Source organism: Tursiops truncatus, chromosome 18 (assembly GCF_011762595.2).
Source record: "Tursiops truncatus isolate mTurTru1 chromosome 18, mTurTru1.mat.Y, whole genome shotgun sequence".
NCBI classification, from domain to species: Eukaryota; Metazoa; Chordata; class Mammalia; order Artiodactyla; family Delphinidae; genus Tursiops; species Tursiops truncatus.
In genome coordinates, this window is record NC_047051.1 from 2,251,765 (window position 1) to 2,274,770 (window position 23,006).

Here is a 23,006-nt window from a genome sequence, read left to right on the forward strand (position 1 = left end):
CCCACCCCGGAGGCGGGCATAGCTGAGACATCTGGAGATGCCTAGCAGTAAGGAAGGGCAGGTGCTACCTACCTCAGCCATGTACTGGGAGAGACCGTGGTTCCCAGTGGCTTGCTCTGCAGAGGACCCCAGACCCCCATAGTCCTTTCAGATGCTGCAAACTCCCTGCAGCTTTCTTCACTGACGACCCCATTGTGGACTCCAGTGGATGGTCCCACAGAGGACCCCGCTGCTTCCACCACTGAGGACACCCAACAGTCAGAGCAGCAGCTGCAAACCTGCTGCCGTGCTCACTGCTGATGGCCCCAGAGGTTTCTGTGTTCCGACTCCCACTGTCTTGAGTCTCTCCTCACCTCAGCACAGAAGCTCCAGGCCCCAGGATCCAGTGTGGCCACTGCACCCTCGTGCTGCCAGCTCAGGGCCTGCAGCTGCTTGGGCGTACACAGTCGACCCCAGCATGTGTACATGTCCAGAGCTGGCCCGTGTGGCCACATGAATGCACACCAGCAGCCCTGCAGTGCAGGTGCACGTTGCCAGCTCGTGTGCCCACAGTTGGCCCTGGCCCCCGCCGCTTGCCCAGCCCTCACCACTGCATGAGTGCAGGCAGCCAGCCTCTGCCACCGCTTAGGTATTTGCAGCCGACCCCCCAGTCAAGTGTGTGCACACCACCAGCTCCTCCCACCACCTCCCCCTGATCAGTCCCTCACTGCTGTTGCCCCGACCACCACCAAGGACCCCCCCAAAGTGCTTACCACCAAGGACCACGCAGCTGCCAATGTCAGGAACCCCAGAACCCCCGGGCCACAGCTGCTACATGTGCCCACACCACCAGACCCAGGTGCCCACACCTGCCCGCGAAGGCATTTCCTTTATGAAGTCAGTTCTTAATGTCTGGAAGACGTGACTGCTTCTTCAAATGCACAGACACTGACTAACTCAAAGCTACAGGGATCATGAAGAATCAGGGAAATGTGACACCACTGAAGGAACAGTAAACCTCCAGTAACTGACCCCAAAGAAGTGCAGTTCCATAAACTGCCTAACAGAGAATTAAACATGTGTTCTAAAGAAACTCAGCAAGCCACGAGAGAGCACAGATAGAAGAAAGAGTCCTCAAACTTGAAGGGGTCATTTGAATTTATCTGGTTAGAGGAGGAAAAAGAAATGAACATGAATGAAGAAAGCCTATGAGACTTAAGGAAACCACCAAAAGAAACAATATTCACATGATGGGAATCCCAGAGGGGAAAGAGTGGTGGAACAGCACAGAAAGCTTATTTAAACAAACAAGGGATGAAAAATTTTGAAATATGAGGAGAGATTTAGATATCCAGCATCGTGAAGCTCAAAATTCCCAATCAGGTTCAACTCAGAGAAGACTTATCCAACTAACACACCATAGTAAAGCAATTATATTCCGAAAAAGGTGTTAAAATAAATAAATAAAAAAGAAGACTTATCCAACTAACACACCATAGTAAAGCAATTATATTCCGAAAAAGATGTTAAAATAAATAAATAAATAAGACTTATCCAAGACACATTATAATACAACTGTCAAAAATCAAAGAGAAAATCTTGAAAGAAGCAACAGAAATAAGTTTGTCGCATACAACAGAATGCCCATAAGTCTACAAGCAGATTTCTCCGCAGAAACTTTGCAGGCTCCGAAAGAGTGAGATGATATATTCAAAGTACTGAAAAAAAAAAAGAAATCCCCCCCCCCAAACCTGGCAACCAAGAATACTTTGCCCTGCAAAGTTAGCCTTCAGCATCGAAGAACATGTAGAGACATTCCCAAACAAAAGCTGGAGTTCATCACCAGTACCACTGCCTTACAAGAAATGCTAAGCAGTTCTTCAGTGAAAAGAAAGGTTGCCAAATAGTAAAATGAAAGGATATGAAAGTATAAAACTCACTGGTAAAGACAAACATCTAGTCAAATTCAGAATACTCTAAAATTGTAATGGTAGTGTGCAAATCACTAATAACTGTAGCATAAAGATTAAAAGACAAAAGCATTTAAAATATGATAGCTACAATAATGTGTCATTGGACACACAATATAAAAAGATGTAGGGCTTCCCTGGCGGCGCAGTGGGTGAGAGTCCGCCTGCCGATGCAGGAGACACGGGTTCGTGCCCCGGTCCGGGAGGATCCCACATGCCGCGGCGCGGCTGGGCACGTGAGCCATGGCCGCTGAGCCTGCGCGTCAGGAGCCTGTGCTCCGCAGCGGGAGAGGCCACGGCAGTAAGAGGCTCGCGTACCGCAAAAAAAAAAAAAATATGGTTCCCTTTCCTTGGGCTTCCCTGGTGGCGCAGTGGTTGAGAGTCCGCCTGCCGATGCAGGAGACACGGGTTCGTGCCCCGGTCCGGGAAGATCCCACATGCCGCGGCGCGGCTGGGCCCGTGAGCCATGGCCGCTGAGCCTGCGCGTCCGGAGCCTGTGCTCCGCAACGGGAGGGGCCACAACAGTGAGAGGCCCGCGTACCGCAAAAAAAAAAAAAAAAAGAAGAAGATGTAAATTGTGACATCAAGACCATAAATTGGGAGGAGATAAAAGTGTTGAGCTTTTATATGCAAACAAAGTTAAGTTGCTTCCCTTAAAATACACTGTTAAAAGATCATGTTTTATGTAAGCCTCATGGTGTATACACTGAGAACTATAAAACATTTATAAAAGAAACCAAAGAGTTCACAGATAAATGGAATGACATTTCTTGTTTATAGATTGGAAGAGTTAATATTGTTAAAATGTCCATTGTACACAAGGTGATACACTGACTCAGTGCAATAGGGGTAGAGATCAAAATCCCAATGGCATTTTTCACAGAAATAGAACAAAAATTCTTAAATGTATATGGAAATACAAAATGTATATGGAAATGCAAAAGCTAAAGCAATCTTGAACAAGAAGAACAAAGCTGAGGGATCGCGATTCCAGATTTCCAACTACAGTCATCCCTCAGTATCCTTGGGGGGTTGGTTCCTCTCCATGGATACCAACATCCACAGATGCTCAAGTCCCATATATAAGATGGCATAGTATTTGCCTACATCCTCCTGTATACTTTAAAGCATCTCTAGATTATCTATAATACCTAATATAATGTAAATAGTTGTAAATACAATGTAAATGCTATGTAAATAGTTGCCGGCGTGTGGTTAATTCAAGTTTTGCTTTTTAAATTTTCTGAACTTTTTTAAAAAATATTTTTGATCCCTGGTTAGTTGAATCCCTGGATGTGGAAGCATGGATTCAGAGGGCCAAATATACAAAGATATAGTCATCAGAACAGTATGGTACTGGCATAAAAACAGACACACAGAGCAATGGAGCAGAAATAAGAGCCCATAAATACACTGATGCATATATAGTCAACCAATTTTTGAAAAAGGCACCAAGAATGTACAATGAGAAAAACATGATCTCTTCAATAAGTGGTGTTAGAGAAACTGGATATCCATATACAAAATAATGGAATTGAACTTTTAACTTATACCATATACAAAAATCAACTCAAAATCGATTAGAGACTTGCATATAAGAACTGAAACTATAAAATTCCTAGAAGAAAACATAGGAAGAAAAACTTCTTGACATTCTTGGCAATATGTTTTTTTAACTGAACACCAAAAGCACAGGCAATAAAAGCAAAAATAAATAAGTGGGACTACATTAAACTAAAAAAAAAAAAAAATTCTGCCCAGCAAAGAAAATAGTGAGCTAAATGAAAAGGCAACTTACTGAATGGGAGAAAATATTTGCAAAGCATACATCTGATAAGGGGTTAATATCCAAAATATATAAAGACATCAATCGCAAATAAATAAATAAATAAATAAATAAATAAATAAATAAATAAATAACCAACCCACCCAACTGAGAAATGGGCAAAGGACCAGAGGAGATATTTTTCCAAAGAAAATATACAAACGGCCAATAGGTATATGAAAAGATGCTCAACATCGCTAATGATCAGGGAAATGCAAATCAAAATAACAATGAGAAATCACCTCACATCAGTTAGGATAGCTGTTATCTCAAAATCAAAAGATATGTGTTGGTGAGGACAAAAGGGTACCCTCGTGCACATTCATCAGTGGATAAACGGATAAAGGAAATGTGGTAGCTATACAATGGAATATCGTTCAGCTGTGAGAAGGAAGAAAATCCTGCCATTAGCGACAACATGGATGGACCTTGAGGACATTAGCTTAGTGAAGTAAGTCAGGCAGAGAACGACAAATACTGTATGTTCTCACTTATATGTGGAATTTTAAACTACCAAACTCCTAGAAACACAGAATAGATTGGTCGTTACTGGAGGCGGGGGGCGGAGGGTAGGGGAAATGTGAGAAGGTGGTCTGAAGGTACAAACTTCCAGTTATAAGACAAATAAGTCCTGGGGATGTGATGTACAGCATGAGGACTATAGTTAATAATACTGTATGTGTATTTGATAGGTGCTAAGAGAGTAGATCTTAAAAGTTCTCATCACAAGGAAAAAACTTTTGTAACTATATAAAGTGATGTTAACTAAATTTATTGTAATAATTCCTTTGCAATATGTACATATATCAAACTCATTATGTTGTACTCTTAAACTAATACAAGGTTATATGTCAATTATGCCACGATAAAACTGGAAAATAATTGGAGACAAATTTTTTTAAAAGATTATTCATTGCATCATTGTTTATAAGAGCAAAATATAGGAACTCACCACAAGTACACCAGGAAGGTTCTGGTTAAATAAATGATGGTAAACAAAGAAATCTCTTTTGATTATCCTGTAGAATGATCGTCATAGTGTTGAGTTAAAAAAGATCAGGTGCAGAACAGTACATAAGGTGTTGCCATTTATGTAAAAGAAGAGGGGCAGAAGACAATAAACGTGGAAGCGTAATTCTTCCATTTGTGTAAAAATTTCAAGAAGGATTAGGGTTGCCAGATAAATACAGGCCACTCAGTTAAATCGGAATGTGAGATAAACAATTTTTTTTTCAGTTTATGTGTATCCCATGCAATGGTTTGGACATACTTATACTAAATAAGTATTCATTTATTATCTGAAATTTAATTAGGAGTCCTGTGTTTTTATTTGCTAAATCTGGCAATGCCAGGGAGGATACACAAGTGACTTGTAACAGTGTTTAGCTACAGGCTGGGGAGTCTGGAGTACTCATGAGCAAACATGAGACAGTTTGCTTTATACATTTTATACTTTGATTTTTAAGCCATGTAACCGCATTACCTATTAAAATAATATAAATAAATAAAACAAATAGAGAAAGCTAAATATTCATATAAGCGAACTACTAACAACCATGTGTCATTAAATGAGATTTCTCTTTTATATTCTGTTTCTGGTGAAACCAGGCCACATCTGTCACCTTATAATTTGAAAATATAAATGTCCACAATTCAGTGAAAGTTGAAACATTCTGTGATTTTTATATTTTCAAAGTTTCCTAAGTCTCCCTAGGCTTCTAGTTGGCCCATTTCAGCGGTGGAAAAAAAAAAAAAAAAAAGTCAAACATCTGAGGTTTGGGATAGAGGATAAAAGTGTCATAAAGTATTATTCTTGAGAAGGCAAGCTCAGCCAGGTTTTTGAAATCTTCCCAAATCTTCCCAGCCTTTTGACAGCTTCTCAGATAACGCAAAAGGCCAGTCAGACATGTCTCTGCAGCAAGCACCAGGTGGGGAAAAAATCAGAGGGAGAGAGTGACATGGGACTTTTTGGAGTGGCACATCCACACCTGGTGAGCTCACACACTCCCACAGAAGTACGTATGCAGATGAGCTGATGCGTAAAAGTAACCCGAGTTACAGTCAACGTAACATAATTACTCAAGTGATAGGGAAAATGAAAAAAATTAGTAATTCTGACTAGCTCTGGTCTCTGATTTTAAAAAATAATATGAAATTAGCATGTGTTTTTAACTTTTTGACATCAATATCTTTATTGTGTTTCTTAATTTAAAATTAATTTTCCTCTTTTTTATAGATAGGAAGTATAACAAAATTATAATCCAAGGCTCCTTAACTGGTAAAAATGTAGCTTTACTATCTATATTTTTCTCTCAAGCACGTTTTTGGGGTTTTTTAAGTATAAGTAAATGGCTTCTTTTAGGGGTTCAAGTAATATGAATCAGAAGAGATATTTTAAGCTGAAAATTTCTGAAGCTATCATTGCTTGGCAAAATTGTAGGGCAGTCAAGGTAGGTTTTTTTTTTTTTTATTGTTTGGCATTTTGAAAGTAGAGTTTATAAAAATGTCATAGCCCTAGTTCTAATCAACTGAGAGATTCCCACCCTCCAGCTTTATGCCAGCCGGCTCATATATCCTCACACTTTTTTGGCAAATGGTCAAATACAACACACATTATAAGCAGCTGGATTAATCTGACAGCTCTTAGTAGAACCCTTTCATCTGAAATAGAAGGCTGCTATTTAAGTACAGTCTAATTGGAAAACACATACACATTTATTCCTAATCAATGGGATTATGGCACAAGAATGTAACTTTGAAATTCCAAATGAAAGGTGTTGTTAAAAGTAAGAGCTCATAAATTTACAATTGTTTTCAGTATATATTTTTCTCTTCTTTTTAATGTTTTGTTTAATTTTATTTGAAGAAAAAAACAGGAAAAAAAGGCAACAGTTACCTTTCTGTATTGTTTGTTCTCTAAAAAATGTAAAGAACACAACACAGAATAGAAATTTCTATAAATAAGACGCTGGAATTCTTAGTTTAGCATGCAGGGGTGTTTTTTTTTTTTTTTTTCTGTCTGAGATTATAATCAAAACAGTATTGGTCTTTCTTAAAATTTCACCATCTCCATCATGACGATATTTGCAATGTTTTAAATGAGAACCATATGTTCTTCTGTATCCTACTTAACAGTGGTAGCCAGATGTCTGAACAAATTATGAAGGACAGCTCTACCAGCTTCTCCTAACAGTTAAGCATATTGCTGACCAGTTACCAGTTCTCACAATCTGTCCTCACCTCAGCTGGCAGAAAGAAGAAAAAAAAGTCTACCTTTAGGAACATATATACATACGTGACTGGGACTTATTATTTTGGTCAATGGTGAAAGGTGACAAACTTTCTGAGAAGCAAACAAAAATACCTTTTAAAATATTTATAGTGTTCAAATGAATTACAAAAACTGGTATCTTGGTTGCAATCCTACTAAAATCAGGGTGAAATTCACAAGTTTTATCATCAACTACTGCCGTAATTTCTCAGTGGACAGTCTTCTGATTCTGCAAGTTTATTTTTAAATTTTATTTATTTACTTATTTTTTTAACATCTTTATTGGAGTATAATTGCTTTACAATGGTGTGTTAGTTTCTGCTTTATGAAAAACTGAATCAGCTGTACATATATATACATCCTTATATCTCCTCCCTCTTGCATCTCCCTCCCACCCTCCCTATCCCACCCTCCCTATCCTACCCCTCTAGGTGGTCACAAAGCACGGAGCTGATCTCCCTGTGCTATGCGGCTGCTTCCCACTAGCTATCTATTTTACATTTGGTAGTGTATGTATGTCCATGCCACTCTCTCACTTCGTCCCAGCTTATCCTTCCCCCTCGCCGTGTTCTCAAGTCCATTTTCTACGTCTGCGTCTTTATTCCTGTCCTGCCCCTAGGTTCTTCAGAACCATTTTTTTTTTTTTAGATTCCATATATATGTGTTAGCATACGGTATTTGTTTTTCTGTTTCTGACTTCACTCTGTATGACAGACTCTAGGTCCATCCACCTCACTACAAATAACTCAATTTTGTTTCTTTTTATGGCTGAGTAATATTCCATTGCATATATGTGCTACATCTTCTTTATCCATTCATCTGTTAATGACCACTTAGGTTGCTTCCATGTCCTGGTTATTGTAAATAGAGCTGCAATGAACATTGTGGTACAGGACTCTTTTTGAATTATGGTTTTCTCAGGGTATATGCTCAACAGTGGGATTGCTGTGTGGTATGGTAGTTCGTGGTTGTTTTTTTAATATACAGCAGGTTCTTATTAGTCATCTATTTTATACATATTAGTGTATACATGTCAATCCCAATCTCCCAATTCATCACACCACCCCCACTCCCCCACCACTTTCCCCCCTTGGTGTCTATACGTTTGTTCTCTACATGGTGTCTCTATTTCTGCCCTGCAAAACAGTACATCTGTACCATTTTTCTAGGTTCCACATATATGCGTTAATATACGATAGTTGTTTTTCTCTTTTTGACTTCACTCTGTATGACAGTCCATAGATCCATCCACGTCTTTACAAATGACCCAGTTTCGTTCCTTTTTATGGCTGAGTAGTTTTCCATTATATATATGTGCCACATCTTCTTTATCCATTCATCTGTCGATGGACACTTAGGTTGCTTCCATGTCCTAGCTGTTGTAAATAGGGCTGCAATGAACATTGTGTTACATTGGGGTACATGACGCTTTTTTTTTTTTTTTTTTGCGGTACGCGGACCTCTCACTGTTGTGGCCTCTCCGGTTGCGGAGCACAGGCTCAGCAGCCATGGCTCACGGGCCCAGCCGCTCCACGGCATGTGGGATCTTCCCGGAGCGGGGCATGAACCCGTGTCCCCTGCATCGGCAGGCAGACTCTCAACCACTTCACCACCAGGGAAGCCCCGTGACGCTTTCTGAGGCATCTACAAGAAAGGGCATCTACAAGAAAGCTAGAGCTAAATTATATTTAATGGTCAGACATTGAACACTCCCCCCTTAATATATGGAATAATTCAAGGATGTCCTCTTTCAGATTTGCTACTAACATTTTAATAGAGTTCTTATTTGTGTAATGAGGCAAGAAAGAGAAACAAAGGCATACAGTGGAAAAGGAAGATGTAACATTGTCTTTATTCATAGAAATCATGATGGTATAAGTAGACCATCCTAAAGAATTTACAAAAAAACTACTAGAACTAAATAAGTGGATTTAGCAAGGAGGAGGGTAAAAGGAAAATAAATCAACTGTATGTCAATATACTAGTATCTTTAAAAAATAAAATGTTGACATAAAGATGGTTAAATTAGCAATAAAATCATAAAACAGTTAAGGATGAATTTAACAAAACACATGTGGGCCCTATCACTGAAAACCATAAAGTGTTTCTCAGAGAAGATGAAGACACTAATGCTATACAACCCAACATGGATGACCCTTGAAAACACTATGCTAAGTGAAGGAAGACAGGCACAAATGAGTACATGCTGTATGAATTCATTTGTAGGGATTTCCTGTGAAGATCCTCCATATTGACATAGAACATAGCATTCGTTTCCAGGGCAAGGTTGGGTGAGAGTGACTGCAGACAGACATGCAGGAGCTCTGGGGGTGATGGAAGTTTTCTATATGTTGAGTGTGGTAGTACTGACATGGGTATGTACATTTGTCAGTTTCATACACCTGGACACCTAAAATGCTGTAACAAAGAAATGCCAGAAGAAAGAGACCAAATTGTCATCCTTTGTTGATTTAGAATATACAAGTGGAAAATGAAAAAAACACTGGATCCAGTAAGACACTTTGCAATAACATGCTAAGCAATTCCACTTTCCAGAGAAAGAGTATAAACACTCAAGGGGCCGTAGCTGAGGGAGAAGGGAGATTTGGTGTGTAAGCCTGACACGGTCTGCTGCCTTTCCCTGAAGCATTTGCAAATTCATTGGTTTTAGGGTCAAAGAAACTAAGAACCTGAGGCTGAAGCAGATGCTAGAACGAAGAAGAGCTGAGAAGATACTTTAACAGCTGTGAGGGACATGAGAGATGGAAAACGTTAGTTCAGGCTTATCAAGACAGAGAAGAGAAGGACAGAGAAGAACCTGACAGTCTGAGGCACTTATCTCTTTTCATTAATTGTTAAAATCCGTCAATTCCTAAGCAGTGTAGGCTAAGAGGAGAAGCCAAATAGAAAATGATTGCTAACAGAGTCATGGGTAAAACAGAGACTTCCAGTACTAGCAGTGTAGTGAAGTGGCCATGCAGATAATAATAATAATGATGGATAATATACACAGAGATCCCAACTACTTAAAGGAACTGGAGAGTTCCCATAAGCAGTCAGAAACAGGAAGAGAGCTTATTCTCAAAAACCGCAACTGGAAATAGTAAGAGTGGTGCATTTGTAGCTTAGTTGTGTAAGGATGCTCAGCGCCCTCCCCAGTGACTGAGGCAGGAAATATTAGTGAAGAATTACAGCCTCCATTGGTCAAGGTGTGAGAGATCAGAGCTTAGGACTGAAAAAGCAGCTGGATATGTGATAAGGGAAATTCTAACAGCAAGTAAGCAGTAGGAATAAGACTCAAAATCTGAGTATAAAATCTGCCTAAATCCCTAACTGTTGAAAAACTCAGTGGTGCACAGGGAAGATATGAGAGGGCTCAGTGCAAAAGTGGACAGAGCTTCATCAGGTAGTGTGAGTTTGCTGCTTTTTAACTGAGTGCATTCCAATACTGTACACAGCCCAGATAGCAGACATCTGAAACTGCACAGGCTTGATGTATCAAAGGGCAGAACATAAGCCTTGCAGAACAGCTGGAAATTAGCAAGGAAACCACAGAGAGGATTCAGCCCCCAAAATGAGTATAATTTTTACTGAAATCCATTGCTGACCATGAAATTAACACAGGCCCAGGAAAGATCCCCAGCGGACTGGGCTATAAAAATCAGTGGTTGAGCGCGGTATAAACAGAACAGAGAGATAAACAGCTACACCCTGGGAGTGGGAAGAGGGAGACAAAGTTTGAAATTTGAGTCAGACCTGCAGTACTACCACAATCATCAGAACACAACAGAATACAGAGTTGCTACAATGTATTGTCTCCAGTGTCTAGATTTCAATCCCAAATTATAGAGCATGCCCCCCCCCAAAAAAAGAAAAACTAAAAAACTGATGCATTACCTATACTTAGGGAATAAAGACAGTCAATATAGACTGACTCCAAGTGAGCCTAGATAAAGAATGTAAAGCAGCTATCGTGTATGTGTTAAAAAAGGTAAAGAGAAATACAAGGGGAATATATATGATAAATGAGTGAAAGGATAGCAAGTCTCCACAAAGAAATAAAATCTATTAAGAAACAAAAATTCTAGAGCTGCAAAAGTAACAACTGAAAATTAAAATGCACTAAATGAGATCAATGGCAGATCGGGGTAGCAAAAGATAGACTCAGTATTCTTGAAAATAGAAATCACTCAATATGAAGAATTTTTTAAAAATTTAGAAATACGAACCGAGCCTCAGAGACTGTTAATATAAACTGTATGAAATATGTTCATTGGGGTTTTAGAAGAAGAGGAGAAAGAAATAAAGGCAGAAAAAGTATTAGAAGAAATAATGGCAAAACATTTTTGCTAAACATGTTAGGAAAATTAATTTATAGATATAAAAAGTGCAACAGATGCCAATCATAATACAAACAACAACAAAAAATCACATCTAGGATCTTCATAGTCAAACTGCGGAAAGCCAAAAAATAATGACAAAAATCTTAAAGAGGCAGGAAAAAATGCCATATTGCATACAGAGAAATAATTACTGACTTCGTAACAGTAACTATGGAGGCCCGAAGACATTGAAGGGACATAATTAAAGTGTTAAAAGAAAAACACACACACACTTACCCAAGAATTCTATATCCAGTGAGAGGATGCTTCATGAATGAAGTTTTAATAAAAATATTTTCAGATAAATGAGAGCCGAGAGACTCTTACCAGCAGATTTGTACTATTAGAAATGCTGAAGGAAGTTCTTCAGGCTGAAGCGAGATCATATCAGTTGGCAACTCAAATTTACGGGAAGAACTGGAGAGCACTGAAAACTGTAATGTGTGTTAATGTAAAGTAAGAAATACAATTAAAAATGGATTTTCTTAGTTTTTTGAAAGACTTGAATAAAACAAATGTATAAACACAATATGTATAAGAATATATTTATAAACATTATAAACATTACAACAATATCACTAAAGTGAGGGGTAGTGGGTAATGAAAATATACTGTTGCCAGGTTCCATCTTTTAACTAAAATAATTTTATATTAATGCTAATTTTGTTAAGAGAAACAAAAGCAGACAGAGATATGGACAATGATTAAGAAATGGCATCTCTAAGCACAACCATGTCAGACTGGATGAAAAAAAAGCAGAGGCACCAATTACATGATCACTACAAGGAACACATTTTAAGTTATAAAGACATAAAAAGCCTGGAAATAAAGGGCTGGGAAAAGATATACCACGAAAGTACTAATTAAAGCAGGATCAGGGCTTCCCTGGTGGCGCAGTGGTTGAGGGTCCACCTGCCAACGCAGGGGACACGGGTTCGTGCCCCGGTCCGGGAAGATCCCACATGCCACGGAGCGGCTGGGCCCGTGAGCCATGGCCGCTGAGCCTGCGCGTCCGGAGCCTGTGCTCCGCAACGGGAGAGGCCACAACAGTAAGAGGCCCGCGTACCACAAAAAAAAAAAAATGTACCCATGTAATGTATTAATAGAGTAAAAGAGAAAACATCCATTCATGACATAAATTGTCAACAAGCTAGGAATACAAAAAAACTTCCTCAACCTGTTGAAAGCTGACATTATACTTAATGGTTTCCCCCTGAAATCAGGAGCAAACACAAGCATATCTATTTTTACCATCTATATTCAACATTGACCAGATAATCTAACCAACACAATAGGTAAGTAAAAATATTTTTAAATAAAGAAAGGACTTTAGAATAGACAATAGGAAATAAAATTTTCTTTAATCACAGATTAAATAACTGTGTATGTTTATCTATTTGTCTTTTCTTTGTATGTTCCGTTTCTCTTGCCATCAGTGCTCTTGCCTTCCTTCAGCTTTATCCCTTCCATCTCAATCTTCCTGACTCAGAGACTCAGAGCACAGTTACAGAAGCTGTTTTAATATTCCCATATGCTGGTTCCCCTTATTTGTCATTTCTGGGCATATTTCTAACGATTAAATTTTCTCCTGGTTATCAGTCACATTTTCCTGCTGTTTTGCATCCTTAGTTTTTGAATTGGACGGCAGATGTTGTGAGTGTTATGTTGTTGCCTGCAGGATTTTGTTATATTCCTTTAAATACTATTGGATATTTTTCTAGCATGTAATTGTATTACTTGAAATCATTTAGATTACGTTAAGACTTGCTTATGTTTGTCAGGACCAGAGAACTTTTATCTACAGCTGATCTGGTCTCAGTGCTAAAGCATGTCCGCCCACAGTCCTGTGTATCACAGTGGCGAACTCTCCAGTGGAAACAGAAACTGTTCCCAGCTTTGTGTGAACAGGGGAGTTTTTCTACCTTGTCTTCTCTAGTTGTTCCTTCTCTGACTTTGGACATTTCTTCTCATGCACACGCGGGTCAGCACTCAACCAAAGCCTCGAGGTCACCCCTCTGCAGCTCTCTCTGCACAGCTCCCTCCTTTATGGTTTTCCAAGTCACAGGCACCTTGGCCTCCCTGAACTCAGAGAGAATGGCAGGCTCTGTGTGGGCTCTCCTTCCACTCTCTCCAGGTCTTTAAACAATGCAACCATGGGTTGTCCCGTTTGTTTCCCTTTTTGACCAATTTTATGGTTGTTAAAGTTGTGAGCATAGGGAGGGATGAGCCGGGGAGAGTGAGGGGCTTGCTAAGTCCAGGCTCTCTTCCTTCATCTTTACTGGAACTTACTTGATTGATTTCTAAAGTAATAAAACTACAATTCTGAAACCACAAAAATTCTATAATTTGCCTGTTTAATAATTCAGAACAATTCCCAACCCACCCCCAGGTTTATAACTTGTCATCTGTGTTTTTGAAAAGTAACATGATACTTTGGTTTTTTGGGTTTTTTTTTTACATCTTTATTGGAGTATAATTGCTTTGCAATGGTGTGTTTGTTTCTGCTTTATAACAAAGTGAATCAGTTATACATATACATATGTTCCCATATCCCTTCCCTCTTGCGATACTTTGTTAATGATAACACCCTTCCCCCACATTCATTATCTTGATTTGGCACCATATTAATCTGGAGGCAAGAATTAGGTTAAAGTTAAAATTATGCGTTATTAATTTCCCATAGACCTACATTCACAACTGTGTGTGCATTGTGCCTACAAATGTAATAGAGAGCTATCATTACAAAATGAAAACCCAAGGAAATAAAGGATGAAAGGGAAAGAGATATAAGAAAAGTGATGGGATTACAAGTAACAGAATCATCTGAGGTGAAGTGTAAACATGTGCTTTGTGATCACAGTTTTCCACATCCTCTATGTTTTCATTTCTAATTTGGAGGTGAGCAGACCGCCCTCTAGTGGGGTAGAGAAGCATGTCAGTTAGCAAATTGCAGAGGGAACCAACAAAACATTCAGCAGTATTTTTCTCCCTCTTCTTCCTTTACTTAAGAGATTTTACTTCAAATTTAAGAGATTAGTAGAACTTAGAATTTTCAGAGTTTTACAAAAGAACTTAATATTTTATTCTCACATAATCATCATGAAGCAGATGGCACAGAAATTCATAGCCCTATTTTACAAATATTGAAGCCAAGGTTTGAATATAGCTTGACCTGATTGGTCAGCTATATTAATAACTAAATAATGTGATTAGAACTTACAAGTCTGGTGTTAGGAGTAATGTTCATTTTATCATGGAAAGAGGTACACATTTCTACAGCAGAAGGCTGCTGAGACTGTGCCTAGATTTGTAATGACAATCACGTTGCAGAATGTCTATGTTTCCCATTTGGAACTTCTCCAGACCTTTTTAGCATGTAATCTTGATCCTGATGACTAAGGTCATTGCAGAGAAATAAAAACATCTTCTTAATTTATTATATGAGTTTTAAAGTTCAAAATAACAAAATCAAATGGCATAGATATATTCCCTGAAGATAAAATTGCTGAGAATTTTTGGAAAGAAAGTTTCCTTTGTTTGAAAAAAATGCATCTTCTTAACTGTATCTTTTTCCAGTAAGTACTAGAAAACTTCTGACTTTGGGGGCGTGTCTCAGGGAAATTCCTGAGTGCCTCATCGGTTTTGTGGTATGAATTTATTTAGAGGCTCCATTAACTTTATTTTGTTAAGAAACCCTTTGACCTTATTTGTTCACTGTGGATTTTTTGTCTTAGTGGCTAAGATGGACGTGAAGGCCAACCCAATAACCTACCTTCTAATTTTATCTCATCATCTCAAAAGCATATTTTTACACCTATTACCTAAAAAGAGTAATTAGAGGGGATGATAGTGTGGTTTAGTGGTTAAAGACTTGGTCTGAGAATTAAAGAACCTCTACTCCCACTCACTGAGCTGACGCTCTGGCATGGGTTAACCCTTTAATTCCGGTAAATGCAGAGCTTTCAAAAGGAAAACTAACACTTCTTCAGAGGTGATGAGGCTAGTATTTTCCAGAATAGAACCACTATGTAATTGTCTTGGGTGACTGTAATTTATTTTGAGGTTTTGCAATCAGTGGTAGATTTTGAGGGGAGTTATTAAGAGATCATGACCTGGATGAGCAAAAAGCACACCCTCTGGTTGGCCCGGGTTTACTATTGCATGCCCGTGAAGGCACAACAGAGTCTGGAAGACTTGCTTGATTGTAGAAGACCCAGGTATTAAAGACAGTATCAGCTTTATTTTACTTTTGCCCAAATCTGTAACGCTCTCAGTTAGTAGCATACTATTGGAGCTGCTGTTCAATCCAAAAGCACTATAGGGTTCAGAGAGGAAACTCAGAATATGCATTTCCAGACCTGCCCACTACGTACCTCCAAATCCACTGGAAAAAAAGACAAGAAACAAGAATATAGAGAAGATATCTCCTCCACGCTAAAGTTAGGACAAGAGCCAAGTTCATACAACAAACTCAAGAAAACACTGCTTATAAGTACAAATTGAACCAAGCTGAGGGAGAACATTAGGAACCTTTCAAATAACACAATAAGTAAAGTAACCGTAAGAATTTTGACAGATTTTACTTGTATTCCCTGAACAGTTTTTAGATTATATAATTTTCATTCATGAAAATTAAAGAAAACATCAACTCCCTGACATAGAACATAGGACCACAGAAAGATATAAATGAAAAATTATATATCTAAGGGAAAAAAATTACAAGGAAATATAAAATTTCAAAACATTCAACAAAACATGAGTAGAATTGACCTTGGAGAAAATAACATTAAGATATGAAATAATAAGATTAAAAAGAAGTCTTACAACTCAACAATAAACAGCTTAAAAACCCCATTTTTAAAATGTGCAAAGGATTCGAATAGATATTTCTCCAAAGAGGATGGCCATAAGCACATAAAAAAGATGCTCAAAGTCATCAGTCATCAAGGAAATGCAATCAAAACCACAATAAGGGGGCTTCCCTGGTGGCGCAGTGGTTGGGAGTCCGCCTGCTGATGCGGGGGACGCGGGTTCGTGCCCCGGTCCGGGAGGATCCCGCATGCCGCGGAGCGGCTGGGCCCGTGAGCCATGGCCGCTGAGCCTGCGCGTCCGGAGCCTGTGCTCCGCAACGGGAGAGGCCACAGCGGTGAGAGACCTGCGTACCGCAAAAAAAACAAACAACAACAACCAAAAAAAACAAAATAAGATACCAATTTTCACCCACTCGGATGGCTAAAATAAAAAAGACACACGAGACAAGAGTTAATGAGGATGTGGAGAAATTGGAAACCTCACACACTGCTTGTGAGAATGTAAAGTTGTGTGGCCACATTCTGGCAATTTAATAATGGAGTTATCATACGACCCAGCACTTCCACTTGTAGAGCTATCCAAGACAGATGAAAACAGATGTGCACACAAAACTTCTGCACAAATGTTCAAGCAGTATTATTCACAACAGCCAAGAGGTGGAAACAACCCAAATGTCCATCAACAGATGAATGGATGAACGAAGCGTGGTCTATGAACACAATGGAACATTATTCAGCTTTAAAAAGGAGGAAATTTTGACATATACTACACCATGGATGAACCTGATGACATTGCATGAAATGAAATAAGCCAGCAACAAAGGACAAATATTGTACGATTCCAAATAAGGTCACATTCTGAGCTTCCGGGTGGACGTCAATTTTTGAGGGACACGATTCAAAACCTAATTATTTCTGTGTTAAGCAATAGTCTAAGAATATTTTCATATAATATATCATTTACTCATCACAATAACCATGAGGTAGGTACTAGTAATTTCCAATTTTTTAGGTAAGAAAACTGAGCCATGGGAAGTACACAAAGCTAAGTGATTAAGTCCGTACTGACCAGGGACCATGGTCGTATCTGAAAGCATGTGACTGCTCTGCACACTTCGCAGCACTGGCTTGGCTGGACACATTCTCGCATCTTTATTCTCTTTTGCCTTCTTCAGGAAGTTTTCTACTTTTCCACTGAATGATTTATTTTCAAATATTTAGTCATTGATTCTTGTTATGTATTACTTCTAATGGAAAACAATAGTAATAGTTCGAATGTCCAACGGTTTGGGTTAGTAGTAAAAGATGTCCAACAGTAGGATTTACATTCAGTTAAAAATAATTTTTTTTAACTTCAAAGACAGTACATGTTCGTTTTCCCCAAAATGGATATATAAAAGTTATAATGGGAAAAAAAATATCCCTTATCTCACTCAGTGATAATCATTATTAAGACCTTGGGGCACACATTCCCATTCTACATATAGTTTCCTTTAAATGGGACTGGTCTTGCACACTTTAAAATAAGCCTTCAGTTGGGAAATTGGAGATTTAGTTTGCTTACTCAGTTACTCACTGGTTCGCACGTTCAGTAAATGTTTGCTGAACACCTGCGATGTGTTGGAAGTGATGCTGGTTGTTAGGGGATGATGGTGAGTGAAACCTGAAGAGTGCTGCCCTCCTGCAGTGCACAGTCTGGTGGGAGATGCAGATTTCCATAAGATAATCACATGCACGAAGGAAACAGAGCCGTGATGGGTAAGTGCAGGCAAATAACGAGGGGGAGTGTTTCAGACAGAAGACACGTCATGAGCAAGTAGTCAAGAGCTGCTGTGAGTTAGCAGTGGCTCCCAGGGTGTGAAAGGACCAGCCAGCCAGGGGTCGGGAGGCGTGCCGTTTGGACATACGGGTGGAGAGTTAGGCAGGGAACGGATCTGCACTCTCTCATAGGCAATTAGAATCCTTTTGTATTCATCCTAAGTACAGCTGCACTCTGTCCGAGGGTTCTGAGTGGGGTGTGACATCAATCTATCTTTCCCAGCTGCAGTCCCATTGCTAGACACTTAGTTGCTCCAATTTGTATGTAAGTTGTTCTAATAAATATCACATTATTAAAGTTTTTTTCTCCTACTAATCTTCTAGCACTGAATTGTTATTTGTCCCAACTAATTTCACATTTAATGACATTTAGATATTTTCCACTATTTACTTTTTTGGGGCAATTATTTTGTTCCAACATTTGTTTTATAAACTTCCAAAATAAGACACTATATTTGAAAAATTTTAATGATATTAAAAGGTAGGAATAAGATGTTTAGAGAAATGAATAAAAATGCATCACCCCACGGGCAGTACTTATGCCTCAAGTCTCAGATGATTGTCACAGAAATAAACGATTATGGTGCACCAGATCAACAAGAAGTAAAACCCAGCAAGGGACAGGACTCCTTTTTGGGTAAATTGTTTTTTAAACATCTTCTCACTAACCACTTTCTTTTCACAATTTTAAGTTATTTTGCAATTGGATCATCTGGAGTGGTTGGTTGGAATAATTATTCATCCAGCCTTTGAACTGCTCCTCATGGAGAACTGACCAGCTCCTGAGAGAGCCAGCCCGCTTCCTCTTCAGGTCCTTAGAACTGGGTTTTCCTGGTGGCCTGTGCTAGTTTGCCTGTGTCTGGAACTGGTAACAAGGAGGGGATGATTGGGAAGGAGAGGACAGGGAGTTTGGCTTTTTTTTTTGGAATGAATGAATTCTGAAAGTATCAGTCCTATGAGACAGTTTTTGGTACACCTGGGATTATAAACTGAAAAGCAACATTTGACTCACTCTACAGTGGAGGGACATAGCTTCTTGACGATTTGATGACTTTTATCATTCCATTGATAATTCTGAAACCCAAATTTAACCTATAGCTTCTAATCTTTCTTTTAGTGACCACTTTTTTTTTTTTTTTTGCAGTATGCGGGCCTCTCACTGTTGTGGCCTCTCCCGTTGCGGAGCACAGGCTCCGGAAGCGCAGGCTCAGCGGCCATGGCTCACGGGCCCAGCCACTCCATGGCATGTGGGATCTTCCCAGACCAGGGCTCGAACCCGTGTCCCCTGCATTGGCAGGCAGATTCTCAACCACTGCGCCACCAGGGAAGCCCTACTGACCACTTTTTAATAGCTGTATTGAGGGTCAGTAGATTTGGTTTCTCTTTAGCCCCTGATTCCAACATAGGTTGTGAGAAGAATAAATTAACCAAGGAATGGATGAAAATGAGATTGCCGATGATAATGCAGGGAAGGAGGATCAGGACAGCTGGACTGGATCGCAGCTGTAACCAGGGTAATTGGACAGCCCTCACTGAGAAGGCTGCATGTGACTCAAGAATTGCAGAAAGAGCCTTTCAGGCAGGGGAGCTACACATGGGGGCCCCTTGGGGCAGAGGCTTGCTTGCCGTGCCGGAGAAACGGCAAAGGCCAGCAGGGCTGAAACCCAGTGTCAAGGAAGAGACAGAGGCTGCACAGTGCAAGGCCGCCTCTGTGATGGGGAGACTGCAGGAGGGGACCGTGAAGGAAACAGAGGCAGAAAGTTGGGTAAGAGCCACGTAAGACTGGCAAGGGTACCTTGGAGGTCACAGAGAGTACGCTGTGCTGTTCTGAGGGTGGTGGAAGTGGGCTCATTGTGTCGTTAGGCAGTGTTTCAGAAGGAAAGGCCAAGCCGCTTTTTCAAGACGGTGCGTTAATCTCGGTGCGCGTTCCTAGGTAACACAGAAAATAATGTTAAAATTTGCAATCCCGCTGTAACACATAAGGGAAACCAGAGGCTGTGAGGAATCTCTGTATGTTGTAAACTAAACAGAAACAGTCTAAAACCGAAATTGTGTGTAAGACAGGGCAGAGAGAGCAGAAGTGGAAGGGAACCCAGTGGGAACCGGCAGAGGCCTTCCTAGCGATACTGCGTCAGAAGTGGTCAGACCGTTCACGCTCTCTCAACCTCCTTCTCACGCCTCCAGCCAGGCTGCAGTGACAGAGGTCTGCCTCTACCTGGGACTCGGTGGGTCACAAAGACACACGCAGTGCCCCGCAGGGCTGGTTACGGCTGGAAGGAGCTTGGAGGGCACACAGGAGACCAGCCACCGTGGTACCTGACAGATGGCTCGTGAAGAGCGTCCATCTTCTTACTGAGAAAAGGCTGGACGAGTCACAGCAGCACACGCTGCCTCCCTGCCAGTGGGCTGTAGTAACAGACGCAGCGGGTACATCCTCATTCAACACCTGCCACGAAAGTGAGACAGGTTCAACAAACTGGAGAGCTTACACCTGAAGAAACAAAGTTCATAGTGCAGTAAAATAGAGCTTTAAAATAATACTTTCCTAAAAGCCAAAGGATGGTATCAATAAAAATGTATCAAAGGAAAATGGACACTGAAGAAAAGAGATTCAGTAAGCTAAAGAATTAAGCAAGAGGGCTTCCCTGGTGGCGCAGTGGTTGAGAGTCCGCCTGCCGATGCAGGGGACGCGGGTTCGTGTCCCGGTCCGGGAAGATCCCACATGCCGCGGAGCGGAAAGAATTAAGCCAGAGGATTTTCTCAGAATGTCATGCAAGTGGATAAAGCGAGAGAAGTCATAAAAGAGAGACATAGAATAAAACCAGAATATCCAGCATCTAATTAAAGGCAGTGTCGGTGGGAGAGAATGTGAAAAATATATATTTCAAGAAGCAATAAAAGAATAGTTGAAATCATGGAAGAGATGAATTTTCAAACTGAAAAGGCCAGTTAAGTGCTGAGTTGAATTTATAACGCCAGCAAGCCAGCCTCACCTCTCACACAAACACAGGGAATCAGTGGCAAAGTGAAAATCTTAAAATTTCCCAGAAGGAAGGAATAGGTTATTTAAAAAGCAAGGAGAAACTGGTGGACATTAAACTTCTCGGCCACACTAAGTACTAGGAGACAATGGGGTAGTATCTTCCGTATTCTACGGGAAAACAACCTTCAACATAGAATTTTAAACTGAGACATTCAAGCCCTATTTAAAGGGTAGGAGTAAAAATGACAATATTTTTGCATGCATAGAGCAAAAACTCTATCAACTATCTACCTTTTCCAAAATAGGTATTAGAGGATGAACATCAGAAAGAAGAAAATAAATCCTTGAGGAAGAAGCATACAAATATTAGAGGTTTTTACTATTTACTATTGAGCCAAAAGTATTAGATATATGTGTGTATCTGTCAGAATTTAAATCTGTAAACATTATAACATGTACAATTTTATACCCATATATTTAAACATATTTTAATTGTGATGAAATTGACAAAACCTAAAATGAATCATTTTAAAGTGCACAATTCAGTGGCATTTAGGCTGCACCCCATAAGTTTTGGTACATTGAGTTCTTATTTTCGTTTGTCTCTAAGTTTCTTTCTAACTTCTCTTGCGGTTTTGTCTTGAATCCTTTGGTTACGATTATGTTGTTTAATATCTAAATATTTAAAAATTTTGCCCAGGTTTGTTGTGGGCTGTTCAGTTAACCTTCCAGTGTTTTGAGGAATGTCCCATGCTTTTCTACCCTGAGGGAGATCTGGTAGTCCCCAAACAAGATAACATAGACACACACAGTTATTTGTGCATCTGATCTGCCGTGTTTTCTCTGGAGCAGGGTGTCAGGGTCCTGCACTGGGAATGTGGGCTGCCAGCTTCGGGATGGCTGTGAGTCAGGAGGGGGTGGGACAAAGCGGTTAACACACCACAGATCTTGCCTACCACTTCTGGTGGACTCTTTGTAATTCAGGATTCAACTGGCTGCTGTAAACCTTTGACCACTTTCCAGAGTTCTGACCAAGTTGGTTCTGTTTCTGCTTGATATATTGATGGTTCTTTGGAGGCTCGGGCACCCGGAGTTGCCCGCCAGGTCATTTTTGTTGATATAAGTCTTCCACACCCACTTACTTTTACACTGTGGGGAAATGGTAAACTTCGCTGAGAAAATATAAATTATGATTGGCTTGAGAAAAGGTAGAAAACTAGAAGAGAACCATAAATAAAGAAGAGATTGAAGTAGCAATCTAGCTATGACCCACAGAGTAGAACAAGGCTCTGGAGATTTTCTAGTTGATTTCTATGAAACTCCCAAGAAATAAATAATTCTGAGCACATAAGAAATCGTCCCATGGGAATTTGGAGAGCATATGGGAATAGAGCTTAGGTGTTAGACCGAGGAGGATGGAATTGTAAGTTTCGATCTGCTATTTATTGATGTAAATAGTCTCACACAGGATTTGGGACTTAGAGTGCTGATTTCAGGACTTGGAATGACTGAGTTGGCTGGTCGTTGCCTGGACCTGGTGGTGGCTCACGATCAATGGCGGGGTGGGGATGGGGCAGTGCTGGAAGCTCCCTGACATCCTCCAGAGGAAGGTCTCTGAAGGCTCAGAGAGTAAGCTTGTCGGATTGGATAGATCGTGTGTGAGCATCTCAACTTCCCCATCAAGTGAGATAACCTGAGAGGCCCTTGGTCTTCTTGGAGTTCTCTTGAACATCAAGGTGGTCCGTTTCCCCGGTGACATTACACTAATGGGACATGAGTGCAGAAGCTCCTCCTGGGAGTCCAGGCGCCTGAGCCTTTGCACTGTCTGTTCTCTATAAGGACACTCTTGTCCAGACATCCCACAGCAAAGCCCTCACCTCTGTTAGGTCTTCACCCAAACTTTCCTTTTTCAAAGCGACCTCCCCTGATTACCCTATTTAAAACCCTATCTAATGTTACATGCATTT

At 40.1% G+C, this 23,006-nt stretch overlaps 1 long non-coding RNA gene across 2 annotated transcripts in view; it reads right to left on the reverse strand.

The window, feature by feature from the left end:
- LOC141276999 (uncharacterized) overlaps positions 1-22,278 on the reverse strand; it is a 30,383-nt gene extending 8,105 nt beyond the window's left edge. The window contains exons 1-3 of one of the 2 annotated variants that reach the window (XR_012327508.1): positions 20,373-22,277; positions 19,852-19,985; positions 11,327-11,861 (exon numbers count right to left, since the gene is read on the reverse strand). This is a non-coding gene — a long non-coding RNA (uncharacterized lncRNA). Of the gene's footprint in view, positions 1-11,326; positions 11,862-19,851; positions 19,986-20,372 lie in introns of those variants that run through there. The other variant, XR_012327509.1, reaches the window with a different exon arrangement.
- Between the last annotated feature and the right edge of the window lie 728 nt (positions 22,279-23,006).